The following is a 19,167-nucleotide window of genomic DNA, read 5'->3' as shown; positions in this document are numbered from 1 at the left end:
TGTGGCTGTGTGTGCATATGTGGCTGTGTGCATATGTGGCGGTGTGTATGTATGTGGCTGTGTGCGCGTATATGTGGCAGTGTGTATATATGTGGCTGTGTGTACATATGTGGCTGTGTGTATGTATATATGTGGCTGTGTGTATGTATGTGGTTATCTATATGCATATGTGGCTGTGTGTGCGTCTGTGGCTGTGTGTGCATCTGTGGCTGTGTGTATATATGTGGCTGTGTGTATATATGTGGTTATCTATATGCATATGTGGCTGTGTGTATATATGTGGCTGTGTGTGTATATATGTGGCTGTGTGTATGTATATATGTGGCTGTGTGTATGTATATATGTGGCTGTGTGCGTATATGTGGCTGTGTGTATGTATATATGTGGCTGTGTGTGCGTATATGTGGCTGTGTGTGTATATATGTGGCTGTGTGTACATATATGTGGCTGTGTGTACATATGTGGCGGTGTGTATGTATATATGTGGCTGTGTGTATGTATGTGGCTGTGTGTGCGTATATGTGGCTGTGTGTACATATGTGGCTGTGTGTACATATGTGGCTGTGTGTATATATGTGGCTGTGTGTGCATATGTGGCTGTGTGTATGTATATATGTGGCTGTGTGTGCATATGTGGCGGTGTGTATGTATATATGTGGCTGTGTGTATGTATGTGGCTGTGTGTGCGTATATGTGGCTGTGTGTATATATGTGGCTGTGTGTACATATGTGGCTGTGTGTATGTATATATGTGGCTGTGTGTGCGTATGTGGCTGTGTGTATGTATGTGGCTGTGTGTGCGTATGTGGCTGTGTGTATGTATGTGGCTGTGTGTGCGTCTGTGGCTGTGTGTGCATCTGTGGCTGTGTGTATATATGTGGCTGTGTGTATGTATGTGGTTATCTATATGCATATGTGGCTGTGTGTATATATGTGGCTGTGTGTGTATATATGTGGCTGTGTGTATGTATATATGTGGCTGTGTGTATGTATATATGTGGCTGTGTGTGCGTATATGTGGCTGTGTGTATGTATATATGTGGCTGTGTGTGCGTATATGTGGCTGTGTGTGTATATATGTGGCTGTGTGTATGTATATATGTGGCTGTGTGTATGTATGTGGTTATCTATATGCATATGTGGCTGTGTGTGCGTCTGTGGCTGTGTGTGCATATGTGGCTGTGTGTGCATATGTGGCTGTGTGTGTATATATGTGGCTGTGTGTGCATATATGTGGCTGTGTGTGCATATATGTGGCTGTGTGTGTATATATGTGTTTATCTGTATGCATATGTGGCTGTGTGTATATATGTGGTTGTGTGTATATATGTGGCTGTGTGTATATATGTGGCTGTGTTTATATATGTGGCTGTGTGTATATATGTGGCTGTGTGTACATATGTGGCTGTGTGTGTGCATATGTGGCTGTGTGTGTGCATATGTGGCTGTGTGTGTGCATATATGTGGCTGTGTGTGTGCATATGTGGCTGTGTGTATGTATATATGTGGCTGTGTGTATGTATATATGTGGCTGTGTGTGTATATATGTGGCTGTGTGTGTGCATATGTGGCTGTGTGTGTATATATGTGGCTGTGTGCATATGTGGCTGTGTGTGCATATGTGTTTATCTGTATGCATATGTGGCTGTGTGTATATATGTGGCTGTGTGTATATATGTGTTTATCTGTATGCATACGTGGCTGTGTGTATATATGTGTTTATCTGTATGCATATGTGGCTGTGTGTATATATGTGGTTATCTGTGTGCAGGGCTGCCATCAAACATTGTGGGGCCCGGGACTCACAAAATAGGCAGGGCCCCCCCACCTCCCCGTGTTTCTGCAACTCCAGCCCCGCAGTGTCTCCTTAGCCAGCACCCCTCTGTCTCTATTCTGCCCCCTACAGTCATTTACCTTCTCCTATATCTTCTGGCTGTTCCTGCTTGCGCTGCAGCCGGATCTTCTGTCAGTGGTGCGGCGTGCATGATGTAATGGCGTCATGCGTGCCTTGCCTCAATAAAAAAAATAAAAACTTTATTGTACCAGTTGCAATCCCCCCACATTTCACTCTGTCTCAGCGATCCCCCCATTTCCCTCTTTCAGAGATCCCCCCACATCCCCCCATCTCAATGACACCCCCTACTTTCCCCTCTCTCAATGATCCCCTCCACATTCACCTCTCTCTCCCAGCGATCCCCCCTACATTCCCCTCTCTCAGCGACCCACCACACACACACTCCCGTCTGTCAGTGACCCCCCCCCAGCACACACATACACTCTCCCCTCTGTCTGTCAGTGACCCCACACACACTCCCCTCTGTCTGTCAGTAACCCCCACACACACTCCCCTCTATCAGTGACCCCCCAGACAGACACACACACACACTGTTTGTCAGTGCCACACCACAGATTCCCCTCTGTCAATGCCTCCGCACACACACATTCCCTTCTATCTTTCAGTGCCCCCCCCAGACATTCCCCTCTGTATCATTGCCCCCCCTGTCTCTCAGTGGTGCCCCCCACCTCCCCTCCCCAATTAACTTACCTCTGTCAGTGTCCTGAGAGGCCCTCTGGCTCACTTCCGTCTGTTGCAAGGGGCAAGAGTCACTTGCAGAGAGTCCGTGTGGGCAGTCACACTGCAGCTCTCTCAGGCACAAGCTGTCTCTGAGCTGCTCTGTCTGTGCTCATTGTCAGGTGTCTGGTCTGGAGGACGGGCCAGCCACCCGGAAGTAAAGGAGGCCATGCTTGCTCAGTAATCACTGTCAGTGAGAAGGATCTGCTATGTGCCGGGGAATACCTGCGGGCAATTACTCCCAAGGGGCACCTGCTGCATGACTGTTAGGTCTGTCCCTGTGCGGGCCCCCCTTGCTGCCCGGGCCTCCAGACTCGGCAGTCCCCCCCCTGATGGCGGCCCTGTCTGTGTGCATATGTGGCTGTGTGTATATATGTGGCTGTGTGTGCATATGTGGCTGTGTGTATATATGTGGATGTGTGTGCATATGTGGCTGTGTGTATATATGTGGCTGTGTGTGCATATGTGGCTGTGTGTATATATGTGGATGTGTGTGCATATGTGGATGTGTGTGCATATGTGGCTGTGTGTATATATGTGGATGTGTGTGCATATGTGGCTGTGTGTATATATGTGGCTGTGTGTGCATATGTGGCTGTGTGTATATATGTGGATGTGTGTGCATATGTGGCTGTGTGTATATATGTGGCTGTGTGTGCATATGTGGCTGTGTGTATATATGTGGATGTGTGTGCATATGTGGCTGTGTGTATATATGTGGATGTGTGTGCATATGTGGCTGTGTGTATATATGTGGCTGTGTGTATATATGTGGCTGTGTGTGCATATGTGGCTGTGTGTATATATGTGGCTGTGTGTATATATGTGGCTGTGTGTGCATATGTGGCTGTGTGTGCATATGTGGCTGTGTGTATATGTGCATATGTGGCTGTGTGTATATATGTGGCTGTGTGCATATGTGGCTGTGTGTATATGTATATATGTGGCTGTGTATGCATATGTGGCTGTGTGTATATGTATATATGTGGCTGTGTGTATATATGTGGGTGTGGGGGAGGAGTCAGGACTGGAAAGGGGAGGAGTCTGTGCTAAACCATAAACCACCCCCCTCTAAAAGAAAAGTTTAGATCTGCCACTAATGACCACTTTCTATTTTGCCATGGATGGTAACCATACTGATGGCCATCCTTAATTCAGATCTGCTTTCATTCACACAAAGTATGAACGGTCAGTTCGCCTGTCCGTTCCGCCAGCTGTGCTCCGCCCCTGGGTAGGAGACATTTCCCCATTCTTTCACTGAGAAGGAACAGGGGAAACGTCTGCCTGTCGCCCACGGCTGGGCATAACTTACAAGATATTGCCTTGGACGGGCATGCTGGATGATCAATATTTTATCCTCGGTCGCCCACACACACACTAAAATTATCGGGGCCATCCACTGATATCGGGCAGATCACCTCGATAATTGCATAGTGTATGCCCAGCATTAGGAGTAAATTTAGCAAATACTTCAACAAGACCCCATTGCTCTGCTCCTGAAATTACCTCTTCATTTAGGATTGCCGTCACCTGTGTAGAAAAACTTTGTCATCAATTAACTAGTTTAATACAGGTGACAGCAATCCTCAATTAAGAGTTTAGCAGACATTTTGTACCTGATGGAAGGGGTCATGATGGAGGCTCTGCTTTAGAGCATAACTAAAATATTGGTCCCAAAATAGATTATTAATAATCATGGCTGTAATAATACATTGGCCCCTAAAATACTATTAAATAAATGGCACCTCTACCCTCTGTGCAGCTGTTGTATAATGATGTAATATACGTTTCACCACTAGATGCCGCCATTTCCTTCTTCTCATTTGGGAACTTTCCTACAGAGGGGGAACAATAGTGTCTGCATCTGTTTCTGCTCCGACACATTTCCTGTGAGCACCGGTGTCCTGTGTATGGTGAGTAACATGTGTTATAATAATAGCAAAGATAATATTTAGTAATAATGCTCTATATCCTCCACCTCACTCAGTAATAATAATGCTCTATATCCTCCACCTCACTCAGTAATAATAATGCTCTATATCCTCCCTCTCACTCAGTAATAATAATACTCTATATCCTCCCTCTCACTTAGTAATAATAATACTCTATATCCTCCCTCTCACTCAGTAATAATAATACTCTATATCCTCCCTCTCACTTAGTAATAATAATACTCTATATCCTCCCCCTCACTCAGTAATAATAATGCTCTATATCCTCCCTCTCACTCAGTAATAATAATACTCTATATCCTCCCTCTCACTCAGTAATAATAATGCTCTATATCCTCCACCTCACTCAGTAATAATAATGCTCTATATCCTCCACCTCACTCAGTAATAATAATACTCTATATCCTCCCCCTCACTCAGTAATAATAATGCTCTATATCCTCCCTCTCACTCAGTAATAATAATACTCTATATCCTCCCTCTCACTTAGTAATAATAATACTCTATATCCTCCCTCTCACTCAGTAATAATAATACTCTATATCCTCCCTCTCACTTAGTAATAATAATACTCTATATCCTCCCTCTCACTTAGTAATAATAATACTCTATATCCTCCCTCTCACTTAGTAATAATAATACTCTATATGCTCCCCCTTACTCAGTAATAATAATGCTCTATATCCTCCCTCTCACTTAGTAATAATAATACTCTATATCCTCCCTCTCACTTAGTAATAATAATACTCTATATGCTCCCCCTTACTCAGTAATAATAATACTCTATATCCTCCCTCTCACTTAGTAATAATAATACTCTATATCCTCCCTCTCACTTAGTAATAATAATACTCTATATCCTCCCTCTCACTTAGTAATAATAATACTCTATATGCTCCCCCTTACTCAGTAATAATAATGCTCTATATCCTCCACCTCACTCAGTAATAATAATACTCTATATCCTCCACCTCACTCAGTAATAATAATGCTCTATATCCTCCACCTCACTCAGTAATAATAATACTCTATATCCTCCCCCTCACTCAGTAATAATAATGCTCTATATCCTCCCTCTCACTCAGTAATAATAATACTCTATATCCTCCCCCTCACTCAGTAATAATAATGCTCTATATCCTCCCTCTCACTCAGTAATAATAATACTCTATATCCTCCCTCTCACTTAGTAATAATAATACTCTATATCCTCCCTCTCACTTAGTAATAATAATACTCTATATGCTCCCCCTTACTCAGTAATAATAATGCTCTATATCCTCCACCTCACTCAGTAATAATAATACTCTATATCCTCCACCTCACTCAGTAATAATAATGCTCTATATCCTCCACCTCACTCAGTAATAATAATGCTCTATATCCTCCCTCTCACTTAGTAATAATAATGCTCTATATCCTCCACCTCACTCAGTAATAATAATGCTCTATATCCTCCCTCTCACTTAGTAATAATAATACTCTATATGCTCCCCCTTACTCAGTAATAATAATACTCTATATCCTCCCCCTCACTCAGTAATAATAATACTCTATATCCTCCACCTCACTCAGTAATAATAATGCTCTATATCCTCCACCTCACTCAGTAATAATAATGCTCTATATCCTCCCCCTCACTCAGTAATAATAATACTCTATATCCTCCCTCTCACTCAGTAATAATAATGCTCTATATCCTCCCTCTCACTCAGTAATAATAATGCTCTATATCCTCCCTCTCACTCAGTAATAATAATACTCTATATCCTCCCTCTCACTCAGTAATAATAATACTCTATATGCTCCCCCTCAGTAATAATATTGCTCTATATCCTCCCTCTCACTCAGTAATAATACTCTATATCGTCCCCCTCACTCAGGAATAATAATACTCTATATCCTCCCCCTCTGTAATAATGCTCTATATCCTCCCCCTCACTCAGTAATAATGCTCTATATCCTCCCCCTCACTCAGTAATAATAATACTCTATATCGTCCCCCTCAGTAATAATGCTCTATATGCTCCCCCTCACTCAGTAATAATGCTCTATATGCTCCCCCTCACTCAGTAATAATGCTCTATATCATCCCCCTCACTCAGTAATAATGCTCTATATCATCCCCCTCACTCAGGAATAATAATACTCTATATGCTCCCCCTCAGTAATAATAATGCTCTATATCCTCCCTCTCACTCAGTTATAATGCTCTATATCCTTCCTCTCACTCAGTAATAATAATGCTCTATATCCTCCCTCTCACTCAGTAATAATAATACTCTATATGCTCCCCCTCACTCAGTAATAATAATACTCTATATGCTCCCCCTCACTCAGTAATAATAATGCTCTATATCCTCCCCCTCACTCAGTAATAATGCTCTATATGCTCCCCCTCACTCAGTAATAATAATACTCTATATCCTCCCCCTCACTCAGTAATAATGCTCTATATCCTCCCCCACACTCAGTAATAATACTCTATATCCTCCCCCTCACTCAGTAATAATGCTCTGTATCCTCCACCTCACTCAGTAATAATAATACTCTATATCCTCCACCTCACTCTGTAATAATGCTCTATATACTCCCCCTCACTCAGTAATAATGCTCTATATCCTCCCCCTCAGTCAGGCTCTATTTATTAACATTATTTTCACACCCTTTTCACATTATGTTAGTATCACCTATAGTTATTACAGGGCAATTGGAGTAGAATTCGAAAACTTCTACTCCAACCCCAAAGTATCACTTATTTTTAGTAAAGCAGATCGCATTTCCCATAACTGTAATGTGAAATGTGATCCAACCATATTTACTAAAAATAAAATGTGAAAAAATACCGGGGAAAGCCCTGTGATAATAACGCCACGTGGAGGTGGCGTTATCCAGGGTCTCCCTCAGTTACCGGACACCTGCTCCGCTGTAACGGGAAGAGCAGAGCCGGGAGTCGGTCCCTGTAATCACCTGTGTGGTCTAAACAGAAATCAAGCTGATTACTGTAAAAAAAAGATATGCGGATTGTAGTAAATAGAGCCCTCAGTAATAATGCTCTATATCCTCCCCCTCACTCAGTAATAATGGTCTATATCCTCCCCCTCACTCAGTAATAATAATGCTCTATATCCTCCCCCTCACTCAGTAATAATACTCTATATCCTCCCTCTCACTCAGGAATAATAATACTCTATATGCTCCCCCTCAGTAATAATAATGCTCTATATCCTCCCCCTCACTCAGTAATAATAATGCTCTATATGCTCCCTCTGACTCAGTAATAATGCTCTATATCATCCCCCTCACTCAGGAATAATGATACTCTATATGCTCCCCCTCAGTAATAATGCTCTATATCCTCCCCCTCACTCAGTAATAATACTCTATATCCTCCCTCTCACTCAGGAATAATAATACTCTATATGCTCCCCCTCAGTAATAATAATGCTCTATATCCTCCCCCTCTCTCAGTAATAATAATGCTCTATATGCTCCCTCTGACTCAGTAATAATGCTCTATATCATCCCCCTCACTCAGGAATAATGATACTCTATATGCTCCCCCTCAGTAATAATGCTCTATATCCTCCCCCTCACTCAGTAATAATTCTCTATATCCTCCCCCTCACTCAGTAATAATAATTCTCTATATCCTCACCCTCACTCAGTAATAATAATTCTCTATATACTCACCCTCACTCAGTAATAATAATGCTCTATATGCTCCCTCTCACTCAGTAATAATAGTGCTCTATATACTCCCTCTCACTCAGTAATAATACTCTATATCCTCCCCCTCACTCAGTAATAATGCTCTATATCCTCCCCCTCACTCAGTAATAATGCTCTATATCCTCCCCCTCACTCAGTAATAATACTCTATATCATCCCCCTCACTCAGGAATAATAATACTCTATATGCTCCCCCTCAGTAATAATAATGCTCTATATCCTCCCCCTCACTCAGTAATAATACTCTATATCATCCCCCTCACTCAGGAATAATAATACTCTGTATGCTCCCCCTCAGTAATAATAATGCTCTATATCCTCCCCCTCACTCAGTAATAATGCTCTATATCCTCCTTCTCACTCATTAATAATGCTCTATATCCTCCCCCTCACTAAGTAATAATGCTCTATATCCTCCCCCTCACTCAGTAATAATAATGCTCTATATCCTCCCTCTCACTCAGTAATAATACTCTATATCCTCCCTCTCACTCAGGAATAATAATACTCTATATGCTCCCCCTCATTAATAATAATGCTCTATATCCTCCCCCTCACTCAGTAATAATACTCTATATCATCCCCCTCACTCAGGAATAATAATACTCTATATGCTTCCCCTCAGTAATAATGCTCTATATCCTCCCCGTCTCTCAGTAATAATAATGCTCTATATGCTCCCTCTGACTCAGTAATAATAATACTCTATATCCTCCTTCTCACTCAGTAATAATGCTCTATATCCTCCACCTCACTCAGTAATAATAATGCTCTATATCCTCCACCTCACTCAGTAATAATGCTCTATATCCTCCACCTCACTCAGTAATAATAATACTCTATATGCTCCCCCTCACTCAGTAATAATACTCTGTATCCTCTCTCTCTCTCAGTAATAATGTTCTATAGCCTCCCTCTCATTCAGTAATAATACTCTATATCCTCCCTCTCACTCAGTAATAATGTTCTATATCCTCCCTCTCATTCAGTAATAATGCTCTATATCCTCCCTCTCACTCAGTAATAATAATACTCTATATCCTCCCTCTCACTCAGTAATAATAATACTCTATATCCTCCCTCTCACTCAGTAATAATGTTCTATATCCTCCCTCTCATTCAGTAATAGTGTTCTATATCCTCCCTCTCATTCAGTAATAATGTTCTATATCCTCCCTCTCATTCAGTAATAATGCTCTATATCCTCCCTCTCACTCAGGAATAATAATACTCTATATCCTCCCCCTCACTCAGTAATAATAATACTCTATATCCTCCTTCTCACTCAGTAATAATAATACTCTATATCCTCCCCCTCACTCAGTAATAATGCTCTATATCCTCCCCCTCACTCAGTTATAATAATGCTCTATATCCTCCCTCTCACTCAGTAATAATACTCTATATCATTCCCCTCACTCAGGAATAATAATACTCTATATGCTCCCCCTCACTCAGTAATAATAATACTCTATATCCTCCCCATCACTCAGTAATAATACTCTATATGCTCCCCCTCACTCAGTAATAATACTCTATATCATCCCCCTCACTCAGTAATAATGCTCTATATCCTCCCCCTCACTCAGTAGTAATGCTCTATATCCTCCCCCTCACTCAGTAATAATGCTCTATATCCTCCCTCTCACTCAGTAATAATGCTCTATATCCTCCCCCTCACTCAGGGCTCTATTTATTAACATTATTTTCACACCCTTTTCACATTATGTTAGTATCACCTATAGTTATTACAGGGCAATTGGAGTAGAATTCGTAAAATTCTACTCCAACCCGAAAGTATCACTTATTTTTAGTAAAGCAGATCGCATTTCCCATAACTGTAATGGGAAATGTGATCCGACCATATTTACTAAATATAAAATGTGAAAAAATACCGGGAAAGCCCTGTGATAATAACGCCACGTGGAGGTGGCGTTATCCAGGGTCTCCCTCAGTTACCGGACACCTGCTCCGCTGTAACGGGAAGAGCAGAGCCGGGAGTCGGTCCCTGTAATCAGCTTTGTGGTCTAAACAGACATCAAGCTGATTACTGTAAAAAAAAGATATGCGGATTGTAGTAAATAGAGCCCTCAGTAATAATGCTCTATATCCTCCCCCTCTCTCAGTAATAATGGTCTATATCCTCCCCCTCACTCAGTAATAATAATGCTCTATATCCTCCCTCTCACTCAGTAATAATACTCTATATCCTCCCTCTCACTCAGGAATAATAATACTCTATATGCTCCCCCTCAGTAATAATAATGCTCTATATCCTCCCCCTCACTCAGTAATAATAATGCTCTATATGCTCCCTCTGACTCAGTAATAATGCTCTATATCCTCCCCCTCACTCAGTAATAATGCTCTATATCCTCCCCCTCACTCAGTAATAATAATACTCTATATCCTCCCCCTCACTCAGGAATAATGCTCTATATCCTCCCTCTCACTCAGGAATAATAATGCTCTATATCCTCCCCCTCACTCAGTATTAATAATTCTCTATATCCTCACCCTCACTCAGGAATAATGCTCTATATCCTCCCTCTCACTCAGGAATAATAGTGCTCTATATCCTCCCTCTCACTCAGGAATAATAGTGCTCTATATCCTCCCTCTCACTCAGGAATAATAATGCTCTATATCCTCCCTCTCACTCAGGAATAATAATGCTCTATATCCTCCCTCTCACTCAGGAATAATAATGCTCTATATCCTCCCTCTCACTCAGGAATAATAATGCTCTATATCCTCCCCCTCACTCAGTAATAATGCTCTATATCCTACATCTCACTCAGTAATAGTAATGCTCTATATCCTCACTCTCACTCAGTAATAATACTCTATATCCTCCCTCTCACTCAGGAATAATAATGCTCTATATGCTCCCTCTGACTCAGTAATAATAATACTCTATATCCTCCTTCTCACTCAGTAATAATACTCTATATTCTCCCTCTCTCTCAGTAATAATGCTCTATATCCTCCCTCTCTCTCAGTAATAATGCTCTATATCCTCCCTCTCACTCAGTAATAATAATGCTCTATATCATCCCCCTCACTCAGGAATAATACCCTATATCCTCCCTCTCACTCAGGAATAATAATGCTCTATATCCTCCCTCTCACTCAGGAATAATAATGCTCTATATCCTCCCTCTCACTCAGGAATAATAATGCTCTATATCCTCCCCCTCACTCAGTAATAATGCTCTATATCCTCCCTCTCACTCAGTAATAATACTCTATATCATCCTCCTCACTCAGGAATAATAATACTCTATATGCTCCCCCTCAGTAATAATGCTCTTTATCCTCCCCGTCACTCAGTAATAATAATGCTCTATATGCTCCCTCTGACTCAGTAATAATACTCTATATCCTCCCCTTCCCTCAGTAATAATGCTCTATATCCTCCCCCTCACTCAGTAATAATGCTCTATATCCTCCCCCTCACTGAGTAATAATGTTCTATATCCTCCCTCTCATTCAGTAATAATACTCTATATCCTCCCTCTCTCAGTAATAATGTTCTATATCCTCCCTCTCATTCAGTAATAATGCTCTATATCCTCCCACTCTCAGTAATAATAATACTCTATATCCTCCCTCTCACTCAGTAATAATGTTCTATATCCTCCCTCTCATTCAGTAATAATGCTCTATATCCTCCCCCTCACTCAGTAATAATAATACTCTATATCCTCCCTCTCACTCAGTAATAATAATACTCTATATCCTCCCTCTCACTCAGTAATAATAATACTCTATATCCTCCCCCTCACTCAGTAATAATGCTCTATATCCTCCCTCTCATTCAGTAATAATGCTCTATATCCTCCCTCTCACTCAGTAATAATAATACTCTATATCCTCCCTCTCACTCAGTAATAATGATCTATATCCTCCACCTCACTCAGTAATAATGCTCTATATCCTCCACCTCACTCAGTAATAATAATGCTCTATATCCTACCTCTCACTCAGTAATAATACTCTATATCCTCCCTCTCATTCAGTAATAATGCTCTATATCCTCTCCCTCACTCAGGAATAATAATGCTCTATATCCTCCCCCTCACTCAGTAATAATAATACTCTATATGCTCCCCCTCACTCAGTAATAATAATACTCTATATCCTCCCTCTAACTCAGTAATAATGTTCTATATCCTCCCTCTCATTCAGTAATAATGCTCTATATCCTCCCTCTCACTCAGTAATAATAATACTCTATATCCTCCCTCTCACTGAGTAATAATGTTCTATATCCTCCCTCTCATTCAGTAATAATGCTCTATATCCTCCACCTCACTCAGTAATAATGTTCTATATCCTCCCTCTCATTCAGTAATAATGTTCTATATCCTCCCTCTCATTCAGTAATAATGCTCTATATCCTCCGTCTCACTCAGGAATAATAATGCTCTATATGCTCCCTCTGACTCAGTAATAATAATACTCTATATCCTCCTTCTCACTCAGTAATAATACTCTATATCCTCCCCCTCACTCAGTAATAATGCTCTATATCCTCCCTCTCACTCAGTAATAATGCTCTATATCCTCCCTCTCACTCAGTAATAATAATGCTCTATATCATCCCCCTCACTCAGGAATAATACCCTATATCCTCCCTCTCACTCAGGAAAAATAATGCTCTATATCCTCCCTCTCACTCAGGAATAATAATGCTCTATATCCTCCCTCTCACTCAGGAATAATAATGCTCTATATCCTCCCCCTCACTCAGTAATAATGCTCTATATCCTCCCTCTCACTCAGTAATAATAATGCTCTATATCCTCCCTCTCACTCAGGAATAATAATGCTCTATATCCTCCCCCTCACTCAGTAATAATGCTCTATATCCTCCCTCTCACTCAGTAATAATACTCTATATCATCCTCCTCACTCAGGAATAATAATACTCTATATGCTCCCCCTCAGTAATAATGCTCTTTATCCTCCCCGTCACTCAGTAATAATAATGCTCTATATGCTCCCTCTGACTCAGTAATAATACTCTATATCCTCCCCTTCCCTCAGTAATAATGCTCTATATCCTCCCCCTCACTCAGTAATAATGCTCTATATCCTCCCCCCTCACTCAGTAATAATGCTCTATATCCTCCCCCTCACTGAGTAATAATGCTCTATATCCTCCCCCTCACTGAGTAATAATGCTCTATATCCTCCACCTCACTCAGTAATAATACTCTATATCCTCCCCCTCACTCAGTAATAATACTCTGTATCATCCCCCTCACTCAGGAATAATAATACTCTATATCCTCCCCCTCACTCAGTAATAATAATGCTCTATATCCTCCACCTCACTCAGTAATAATGCTCTATATCCTCCACCTCACTCAGTAATAATAATACTCTATATGCTCCCTCTCACTCAGTAATAATAATACTCTATATCCTCCTTCTCACTCAGTAATAATACTCTATATCCTCCCCCTCACTCAGTAATAATGCTCTATATCCTCCCTCTCACTCAGTAATAATGCTCTATATCCTCCCTCTCACTCAGTAATAATAATGCTCTATATCATCCCCCTCACTCAGGAATAATACCCTATATCCTCCCTCTCACTCAGGAAAAATAATGCTCTATATCCTCCCTCTCACTCAGGAATAATAATGCTCTATATCCTCCCTCTCACTCAGGAATAATAATGCTCTATATCCTCCCCCTCACTCAGTAATAATGCTCTATATCCTCCCTCTCACTCAGTAATAATAATGCTCTATATCCTCCCTCTCACTCAGGAATAATAATGCTCTATATCCTCCCCCTCACTCAGGAATAATAATGCTCTATATCCTCCCTCTCACTCAGTAATAATACTCTATATCATCCTCCTCACTCAGGAATAATAATACTCTATATGCTCCCCCTCAGTAATAATGCTCTTTATCCTCCCCGTCACTCAGTAATAATAATTCTCTATATGCTCCCTCTGACTCAGTAATAATACTCTATATCCTCCCCTTCCCTCAGTAATAATGCTCTATATCCTCCCCCTCACTCAGTAATAATGCTCTATATCCTCCCCCTCACTCAGTAATAATGCTCTATATCCTCCCCCTCACTGAGTATTAATGCTCTATATCCTCCCCCTCACTGAGTAATAATGCTCTATATCCTCCACCTCACTCAGTAATAATACTCTATATCCTCCCCCTCACTCAGTAATAATACTCTATATCATCCCCCTCACTCAGGAATAATAATACTCTATATGCTCCCCCTCACTCAGTAATAATAATGCTCTATATCCTCCACCTCACTCAGTAATAATAATACTCTATATGCTCCCTCTCACTCAGTAATAATACTCTATATCCTCCCTTTCTCAGTAATAATGTTCTATATCCTCCCTCTCATTCAGTAATAATGCTCTATATCCTCCCCCTCACTCAGGGCTCTATTTATTAACATTATTTTCACACCCTTTTCACGTTATGTTAGTATCACCTATAGTTATTACAGGGCAATTGGAGTAGAATTCGTAAAATTCTACTCCAACCCCAAAGTATCACTTATTTTTAGTAAAGCAGATCGCATTTCCCATAACTGTAATGGGAAATGTGATCCGACCATATTTACTAAATATAAAATGTGAAAAAATACCGGGAAAGCCCTGTGATAATAACGCCACGTGGAGGTGGCGTTATCCAGGGTCTCCCTCAGTTACCGGACACCTGCTCCGCTGTAACGGGAAGAGCAGAGCCGGGAGACGGTCCCTGTAATCAGCTTTGTGGTCTAAACAGACATCAAACTGATTACTGTAAAAAAAAGATATGCGGATTGTAGTAAATAGAGCCCTCAGTAATAATGCTCTATATCCTCCCCCTCTCTCAGTAATAATGGTCTATATCCTCCCCCTCACTCAGTAATAATAATGCTCTATATCCTCCCTCTCACTCAGTAATAATACTCTATATCCTCCCTCTCACTCAGGAATAATAATACTCTATATGCTCCCCCTCAGTAATAATAATGCTCTATATCCTCCCCCTCACTCAGTAATAATAATGCTCTATATGCTCCCTCTGACTCAGTAATAATGCTCTATATCCTCCCCCTCACTCAGTAATAATGCTCTATATCCTCCCCCTCACTCAGTAATAATAATACTCTATATCCTCCCCCTCACTCAGGAATAATGCTCTATATCCTCCCTCTCACTCAGGAATAATAATGCTCTATATCCTCCCCCTCACTCAGTATTAATAATTCTCTATATCCTCACCCTCACTCAGGAATAATGCTCTATATCCTCCCTCTCACTCAGGAATAATAGTGCTCTATATCCTCCCTCTCACTCAGGAATAATAGTGCTCTATATCCTCCCTCTCACTCAGGAATAATAATGCTCTATATCCTCCCTCTCACTCAGGAATAATAATGCTCTATATCCTCCCCCTCACTCAGTAATAATGCTCTATATCCTACATCTCACTCAGGAATAATAATGCTCTATATCCTCCCTCTCACTCAGGAATAATAATGCTCTATATCCTCCCTCTCACTCAGGAATAATAATGCTCTATATCCTCCCCCTCACTCAGTAATAATGCTCTATATCCTACATCTCACTCAGTAATAGTAATGCTCTATATCCTCACTCTCACTCAGTAATAATACTCTATATCCTCCCTCTCACTCAGGAATAATAATGCTCTATATGCTCCCTCTGACTCAGTAATAATAATACTCTATATCCTCCTTCTCACTCAGTAATAATACTCTATATCCTCCCCCTCACTCAGTAATAATGCTCTATATCCTCCCTCTCTCTCAGTAATAATGCTCTATATCCTCCCTCTCACTCAGTAATAATAATGCTCTATATCATCCCCCTCACTCAGGAATAATACCCTATATCCTCCCTCTCACTCAGGAATAATAATGCTCTATATCCTCCCCCTCACTCAGTAATAATGCTCTATATCCTCCCTCTCACTCAGTAATAATACTCTATATCATCCTCCTCACTCAGGAATAATAATACTCTATATGCTCCCCCTCAGTAATAATGCTCTTTATCCTCCCCGTCACTCAGTAATAATAATGCTCTATATGCTCCCTCTGACTCAGTAATAATACTCTATATCCTCCCCTTCCCTCAGTAATAATGCTCTATATCCTCCCCCTCACTCAGTAATAATGCTCTATATCCTCCCCCTCACTGAGTAATAATGCTCTATATCCTCCCCCTCTCTCAGTAATAATGCTCTATATCGTCCACCTCACTCAGGAATAATAATACTCTATATGCTCCCCCTCACTCAGTAATAATAATGCTCTATATCCTCCACCTCACTCAGTAATAATGCTCTATATCCTCCACCTCACTCAGTAATAATAATACTCTATATGCTCCCTCTCACTCAGTAATAATACTCTATATCCTCCCTCTCTCAGTAATAATGTTCTATATCCTCCCTCTCATTCAGTAATAATACTCTATATCCTCCCTCTCACTCAGTAATAATGTTCTATATCCTCCCTCTCATTCAGTAATAATGCTCTATATCCTCCCACTCACTCAGTAATAATAATACTCTATATCCTCCCTCTCACTCAGTAATAATGTTCTATATCCTCCCTCTCATTCAGTAATAATGCTCTATATCCTCCCCCTCACTCAGTAATAATAATACTCTATATCCTCCCTCTCACTCAGTAATAATAATACTCTATATCCTCCCTCTCACTCAGTAATAATAATACTCTATTTCCTCCCCCTCACTCAGTGATAATGCTCTATATCCTCCCTCTCACTCAGTAATAATAATACTCTATATCCTCCCTCTCACTCAGTAATAATGATCTATATCCTCCACCTCACTCAGTAATTATGCTCTATATCCTCCACCTCACTCAGTAATAATAATGCTCTATATCCTACCTCTCACTCAGTAATAATACTCTATATCCTCCCTCTGACTCAGTAATAGTAATGCTCTATATCCTCTCCCTCACTCAGGAATAATAATGCTCTATATCCTCCCCCTCACTCATTAATAATAATACTCTATATGCTCCCCCTCACTCAGTAATAATAATACTCTATATCCTCCCTCTAACTCAGTAATAATGTTCTATATCCTCCCTCTCATTCAGTAATAATGCTCTATATCCTCCCTCTCACTCATTAATAATAATACTCTATATCCTCCCTCTCACTGAGTAATAATGTTCTATATCCTCCCTCTCATTCAGTAATAATGCTCTATATCCTCCACCTCACTCAGTAATAATGTTCTATATCCTCCCTCTCATTCAGTAATAATGTTCTATATCCTCCCTCTCATTCAGTAATAATGCTCTATATCCTCCCTCTCACTCAGGAATAATAATGCTCTATATGCTCCCTCTGACTCAGTAATAATAATACTCTATATCCTCCTTCTCACTCAGTAATAATACTCTATATCCTCCCCCTCACTCAGTAATAATGCTCTATATCCTCCCTCTCACTCAGTAATAATGCTCTATATCCTCCCTCTCACTCAGTAATAATAATGCTCTATATCATCCCCCTCACTCAGGAATAATACCCTATATCCTCCCTCTCACTCAGGAAAAATAATGCTCTATATCCTCCCTCTCACTCAGGAATAATAATGCTCTATATCCTCCCTCTCACTCAGGAATAATAATGCTCTATATCCTCCCCCTCACTCAGTAATAATGCTCTATATCCTCCCTCTCACTCAGTAATAATAATGCTCTATATCCTCCCTCTCACTCAGGAATAATAATGCTCTATATCCTCCCCCTCACTCAGTAATAATGCTCTATATCCTCCCTCTCACTCAGTAATAATACTCTATATCATCCTCCTCACTCAGGAATAATAATACTCTATATGCTCCCCCTCAGTAATAATGCTCTTTATCCTCCCCGTCACTCAGTAATAATAATGCTCTATATGCTCCCTCTGACTCAGTAATAATACTCTATATCCTCCCCTTCCCTCAGTAATAATGCTCTATATCCTCCCCCTCACTCAGTAATAATGCTCTATATCCTCCCCCTCACTCAGTAATAATGCTCTATATCCTCCCCCTCACTGAGTAATAATGCTCTATATCCTCCCCCTCACTGAGTAATAATGCTCTATATCCTCCACCTCACTCAGTAATAATACTCTATATCCTCCCCCTCACTCAGTAATAATACTCTATATCATCCTCCTCACTCAGGAATAATAATACTCTATATGCTCCCCCTCACTCAGTAATAATAATGCTCTATATGCTCCCCCTCACTCAGTAATAATAATGCTCTATATCCTCCACCTCACTCAGTAATAATGCTCTATATCCTCCACCTCACTCAGTAATAATAATACTCTATATGCTCCCTCTCACTAAGTAATAATGTTCTATATCCTCCCTCTCATTCAGTAATAATACTCTATAACCTCCCTCTCACTCAGTAATAATGTTCTATATCCTCCCTCTCATTCAGTAATAATGCTCTATATCCTCCCACTCACTCAGTAATAATAATACTCTATATCCTCCCTCTCACTCAGTAATAATGTTCTATATCCTCCCTCTCACTCAGTAATAATAATACTCTATATCCTCCCCCTCACTCAGTAATAATGCTCTATATCCTCCCTCTCATTCAGTAATAATGCTCTATATCCTCCCTCTCACTCAGTAATAATAATACTCTATATCCTCCCCCCTCACTCAGTAATAATGCTCTATATCCTCTCCCTCACTCAGGAATAGTAATGCTCTATATCCTCCCCCTCACTCAGTAATAATAATACTCTATATGCTCCCCCTCACTCAGTAATAATAATACTCTCTATCCTCCCTCTCACTCAGTAATAATGTTCTATATCCTCCCTCTCATTCAGTAATAAT

The 19,167-nt window shown here is 40.5% G+C and overlaps 1 protein-coding gene across 2 annotated transcripts in view; it reads left to right on the top strand.

Annotated features, from left to right (window-relative positions):
* The first annotated feature begins 4,199 nt into the window (after nucleotides 1-4,199).
* The window catches only part of LOC148474224 (tRNA wybutosine-synthesizing protein 4-like), a 289,412-nt gene continuing 274,444 nt past the window's right edge, over nucleotides 4,200-19,167 (top strand). For both annotated transcript variants that reach the window (XR_015872909.1, XM_088458915.1), the window contains exon 1: nucleotides 4,200-4,485. The gene's annotated coding sequence lies outside the window, so the exon portion shown is untranslated. The remainder of the gene's footprint in view (nucleotides 4,486-19,167) is intronic.

Source organism: Taudactylus pleione, unplaced genomic scaffold (genome assembly GCF_031769625.1).
Source record: "Taudactylus pleione unplaced genomic scaffold, aTauple2 ptg000867l, whole genome shotgun sequence".
Lineage (NCBI taxonomy): Eukaryota > Metazoa > Chordata > Amphibia > Anura > Myobatrachidae > Taudactylus > Taudactylus pleione.
The sequence above is the reverse complement of the archived record's forward strand: the minus strand, read 5'-3'. Positions and strand labels throughout refer to the sequence as shown.